The following is a 6,384-nucleotide window of genomic DNA, read 5'->3' on the forward strand; positions in this document are numbered from 1 at the left end:
CTCCATAAACAAGAAACATACCGCTGTCCAGTGTTCCTTGCCGGGATTACTTTGGTACCTTCCTACCAAACTTACGGCAAGGTTTACATCAGGTCTGGTACACAGCATGGCATACATAATAGACCCTATGGCTGAGGCATAGGGGATGACACTCATCTCTTCTATATCTTCTGCCGTGGTCGGACATTGAGCTAAGCTCAATTTCACACCTTGCAATACAGGCAAGAACCCCTTCTTAGACTGATCCATATTGAACTTCTTCAATATCTTGTCAAGATATGTGCTTTGTGAATGACCTATGAGGCATCTTGATCTATCTCTGTAGATCTTGATGCCTAATATATAAGCAGCTTCTCCAAGGTCCTTCATTGAAAAACTCTTATTCAAGTAGGCCTTAATGTTGTCCAAAAGCTCTATATCATTTCCCATCAAAAGTATGTCATCTACATATAATATGAGAAATGCTACAGAGCTCCCACTCACTTTCTTGTAAACGCAGGCTTCTCCATAAGTCTGCATAAACCCAAACGCTTTGATCATCTCATCATAGCGAATGTTCCAACTCCGAGATGCTTGCACCAGCCCATAAATCGAGCGTTGGAGCTTGCACACCTTATCAGCATATTTAGGATCGACAAAACCTTCCGGCTGCATCATATACAATTCTTCCTTAAGGAAACCATTAAGGAATGCCGTTTTGACGTCCATTTGCCATATCTCATAATCGTAGAATGCGGCAATTGCTAACATGATTCGGACGGACTTTAGCTTCGCTACCGGTGAGAAAGTCTCATCGTAGTCAACCCCTTGAACTTGTCGATAACCCTTAGCGACAAGCCGAGCTTTATAGATGGTCACATTACCATCCGCGTCTGTCTTCTTCTTAAAGATCCATTTATTTTCTATGGCTCGCTGCTCTACGGGCAAGTCAGTCAAAGTCCATACTTCATTTTCATACATGGATCCTATCTCGGATTTCATGGCTTCCAGCCATTTGTCGGAATCCGGGCCCGCCATCGCTTCTTCATAGTTCGAAGGTTCACCGTTGTCTAACAACATGATTTCCAAGACAGGGTTGCCGTACCAATCTGGTGCGGAACGTGTCCTTGTGGACCTTCGAATTTCGGTAGGAGCTTGATCAGAAGTATCCTGATTAACTTCCTCTCTAGTCGGTGCAGGCACCTCAGGAACATTTTCTTGAGTTGCGCCATTTTCCGGTTCAAGAGGTAATACTTCATCAAGTTCTACTTTCCTCCCACTTACTTCTTTCGAGAGAAACTCCTTCTCTAGAAAGGATCCATTCTTGGCAACAAAGATCTTGCCTTCAGATCTGAGGTAGAAGGTATACCCAATAGTTTCTTTAGGGTATCCAATGAAGACGCATTTTTCCGACTTGGGTTCGAGATTTTCAGGTTGAAGTTTCTTGACATAAGCATCGCATCCCCTAACTTTTAGAAACGACAGCTTAGGTTTCTTCCCAAACCATAATTCATACGGTGTCGTCTCAACGGATTTCGACGGAGCCCTATTTAAAGTGAATGCGGCAGTCTCTAAAGCATAGCCCCAAAAAGATAGCGGTAAATCGGTAAGAGACATCATAGATCGCACCATATCTAATAGAGTGCGATTACGACGTTCGGACACACCATTACGCTGAGGTGTTCCAGGCGGCGTGAGTTGTGAAACTATTCCACATTTTCTTAAGTGTGTGCCAAACTCCTGACTCAAGTATTTTCCTCCATGATCTGATCGCAGGAACTTGATTTTCCTGTCACGTTGATTCTCAACCTCACTCTGAAATTCCTTGAACTTTTTAAAGGTCTCAGACTTGTGTTTCATTAAGTAGACATACCCATATCTACTCAAGTCATCAGTGAGGGTGAGAACATAATGATAGCCACCGCGAGCCTCAACACTCATTGGACCGCACACATCAGTATGTATGATTTCCAATAAGTTGGTTGCTCACTCCATTGTTCCTGAGAACGGAGTCTTGGTCATTTTACCCATGAGGCATGGTTCGCACGTGTCAAATGATTCGTAATCAAGAGACTCTAAAAGTCCATCAGCATGGAGCTTCTTCATGCGTTTGACACCTATGTGACCAAGGCGGCAGTGCCACAAGTATGTGGGACTATCATTATCAATCTTACATCTTTTGGTACTCACACTATGAACATGTGTAGCATTACGCTCGAGATTCATTAAGAATAAACCATTCACCATCGGAGCATGACCATAAAACATATCTCTCATATAAATAGAACAACCATTATTCTCGGATTTAAATGAGTAGCCATCTCGAATTAAACGAGATCCTGATACAACGTTCATGCTCAAAGCTGGCACTAAATAACAATTATTAAGGTTTAAAACTAATCCTGAAGGTAAATGTAGAGGTAGCGTGCCGACGGCGATCACATTGACCTTGGAACCATTCCCGACGCGCATCGTCACCTCGTCCTTCGCCAGTCTCCGCTTATTCCGCAGCTCCTGTTTTGAGTTACAAATGTGAGCAACCGCACCGGTATCAAATACCCAGGAGCTACTACGAGTACTGGCAAGGTACACATCAATTACATGTATATCACATATACCTTTCGTTTTGCCGGCCTTCTTGTCCGCTAAGTATTTGGGGCAGTTCCGCTTCCAGTGACCACTTTCCTTGCAATAAAAAGCACTCAGTCTCGGGCTTGGGTCCATTCTTTGGCTTCTTCCCGGCAGCTTGCTTGCCGGGCGCGGCAACTCCCTTGCCGTCCTTCTTGAAAGCTTTCTTTCCCTTGCCCTTCTTGAACTTAGTGGTTTTATTCACCATCAACACTTGATGTTCCTTTTTGACTTCTACCTCTGCTGATTTCAGCATTGCAAATACTTCAGGAATGGTCTTTTCCATCCCCTGCATATTGAAGTTCATCACAAAGCTCTTGTAGCTCGGTGGAAGCGACTGAAGGATTCTGTCAATGACCGCGTCATCCGGGAGATTAACTCCCAGCTGAGTCAAGCGGTTATGCAACCCAGACATAGTGAGTATGTGCTCACTGACAGAACTGTTTTCCTCCATCTTACAGCTGAAGAACTTGTCGGAGACTTGATATCTCTCGACCCGGGCATGAGCTTGGAAAACCATTTTCAGCTCTTCGAACATCTCATATGCTCCGTGTCTCTCAAAACGCTTTTGGAGCCCCGGCTCTAAGCTGTAAAGCATGCCGCACTGAACGAGGGAGTAGTCATCGGTACGTGCCTGCCAAGCGTTCATAACGTCTTGTTCTGCCGGGAGAACAGGTGCGTCACCTAGCGGTGCTTGTAGGACATAATCTTTCTTGGAAGGTATGAGGATGATCCTTAGGTTCCGGACCCAGACCGTGTAGTTGCTGCCATTGTCTTTCAGCTTGGTTTTCTCTAGGAACGTGTTGAAGTTGAGGACTACGTTGGACATTTGATCTACAAGACATATTGTAAAAAATTTAGACTAAGTTCATGATAATTAAGTTCATCTAATCAAATTATTCAATGAACTCCCACTTACATAGACATCCCTCCAGTAATCTAAGTATAACATGATCCGAGTTAACTAGGCCGTGTCCGATCATCACGTGAGACGGACTAGTCAACATCGGTGAACATCTTCATGTTGATCGTATCTTCTATACGAATCATGCTCGACCTTTCGGTCTTCTGTGTTCCGAGGCCATGTCTGTACATGCTAGGCTCGTCAAGTCAACCTAAGTGTTTGCATGTGTAAATCTGTCTTACACCTGTTGTATGTGAACGTTAGAATCTAACACCCGATCATCACGTGGTGCTTCGAAACAACGAACTATCGCAAAGGTGCACAGTTAGGGGGAACACTTTCTTGAAATTATTATGAGGGATCATCTTATTTACTACCATCGTTCTAAGTAAACAAGATGCAGAAACATGATAAACATCACATGCAACCAAACAATAATAGTGACATGATATGGCCAATATCACATAGCTCCTTTGATCTCCATCTTGGGGCTCCATGATCATCTTGTCACCGGCATGACACCATGATCTCCATCATCATGATCTCCATCATCGTGTCTCCATGAAGTTGCTCGCCAACTATTACTTCTACTACTACGGCTAACGCGTTTAGCAATAAAGTAAAGTAATTTACATGGCGTTTCTCAATGACACGCAGGTCATACAAAAAATAAAGACAACTCCTATGGCTCCTGCCGGTTGTCATACTCATCGACATGCAAGTCGTGATTCTTATTACAATAGTATGAACATCTCATACATCACATATATATCATTCATCATTCATCACAACTTTGGCCATATCACATCACAGAACACGTGCTGCAAAAACAAGTTAGACGTCCTCTAATTGTTGTTGCAAGTTTTACGTGGCTGCAAAAGGGTTCTAGCAAGAATGTTTTCTTACCTACGTGAAAGCCACAACGTGATTTGTCAACTTCTATTTACCCTTCATAAGGACCCTTTTCATCGAATCCGCTCCAACTAAAGTGGGAGAGACAGACACCCGCCAGCCACCTTATGCAACTTGTGCATGCTAGTCGGTGGAACCGGTCTCACGTAAGCGTACGTGTAAGGTTGGTCCGGGCCGCTTCATCCCACAATACCGTTGAAGCAAGATAAGACTAGTAGCGGCAAGAAAGTTGACAACATCAACGCCCACAACAAATTGTGTTCTACTCGTGCAAGAGAACTACGCATAGACCTAGCTCATGATGCCACTGTTGGGGAACGTTGCAGAAAACAAAAATTTTCCTACGGTTTCACCAAGATCCATCTAGAAGTTCATCTAGAAACGAGTGATCGGATTGCATCTACATACCTTTGTAGATCATGCGCGGAAGCGTTCAAAGAACGGGGATGAGGAAGGCGTACTCGACGTGATCCAAATCACCGGAGATCCTAGCGCCGAACGGACGGCACCTCCGTGTTCAACACACGTACGGTCAGCGTGACGTCTCCTCCTTCTTGATCCAGCAAGGGGAAGGAGAGGTTGAGGAAGATGGCTCCAGCAGCAGCACGACGGCGTGGTGGTGGTGGAGCTGCAGTACTCCGTCAGGGCTTCGCCAAGCTCTACGGAGGAGGAGGAGGTGTTGGAGAGGGAGAGGGAGGCGCCAGGGCTTAGGTGTGGCTGCCCTCCCTTCCCCCCACTATATATAGGGCCAAGGGAGAGGGGGGGCGCAGCCTTGGCCCTTCCTCCAAGGAAGGGTGCGGCCAGGGAGGAGTCCATCCTCCCCAAGGCACCTAGGAGGTGCCTTCCCCCTTTAGGACTCTTCCTTTCCCTCATCTCTTGGCGCATGGGCCTCTTGGGGCTGGTGCCCTTGGCCCATACAGGCCAAGGCGCACACCCCTACAGCCCATGTGGCCCCCCGGGGCAGGTGGACCCCCTTGGTGGACCCCCGGACCCCTTTCGGCACTCCCGGTACAATACCGATAATGCGCGAAACCTTTCCGGTGACCAAAACAAGACTTCCCATATATAATTCTTTACCTCCGGACCATTCCGGAACTCCTCGTGACGTCCAGGATCTCATCCGGGACTCCGAACAACATTCGGGTTACTGCATATACATATCCCTACAACCCTAGCGTCATCGAACCTTAAGTGTGTAGACCCTACGGGTTCGGGAGACATGTAGACATGACCGAGATCGCTCTCCGGTCAATAACCAACAGCGGGATCTGGATACCCATGTTGGCTCCCACATGCTCCTCGATGATCTCATCGGATGAACCACGATGTCGAGGATTCAAGCAACCCCGTATACAATTCCCTTCATCAATCGGTATGTTACTTGCCCGAGATTCGATCGTCGGTATCCCAATACCTCGTTCAATCTCGTTACCGGCAAGTCACTTTACTCGTACCGTATTGCATGATCCCGTGACCAGACACTTGGTCACTTTGAGCTCATTATGATGATGCATTACCAAGTGAGCCTAGTGATACCTCTCCGTCACACGGAGTGACAAATCCCAGTCTTGATGCGTGTCAACCCAATAGACACTTTCGGAGATACCCGTAGTATACCTTTATAGTCACCCAGTTACGTTGTGACGTTTGGTAAACCCAAAGCACTTCTACGGTATCCGGGAGTTACACGATCTCATGGTCTAAGGAAAAGATACTTGACATTGGAAAACTCTAGCAAACAAACTATACGATCTTGTGCTATGTTTAGGATTGGGTCTTGTCCATCACATCATTCTCCTAATGATGTGATCTCGTTATCAATGACATCCAATGTCCATAGTCAGGAAACCATGACTATCTGTTGATCAACGAGCTAGTCACCTAGAGGCTTACTAGGGACATGTTGGTGTCTATTATTCACACATGTATTACGATTTCCGGATAACACAATTATAGCATGA

Source organism: Triticum urartu, chromosome 5A (genome assembly GCF_056163025.1).
Source record: "Triticum urartu cultivar PI428250 chromosome 5A, HENAU_Tu73, whole genome shotgun sequence".
Lineage (NCBI taxonomy): Eukaryota > Viridiplantae > Streptophyta > Magnoliopsida > Poales > Poaceae > Triticum > Triticum urartu.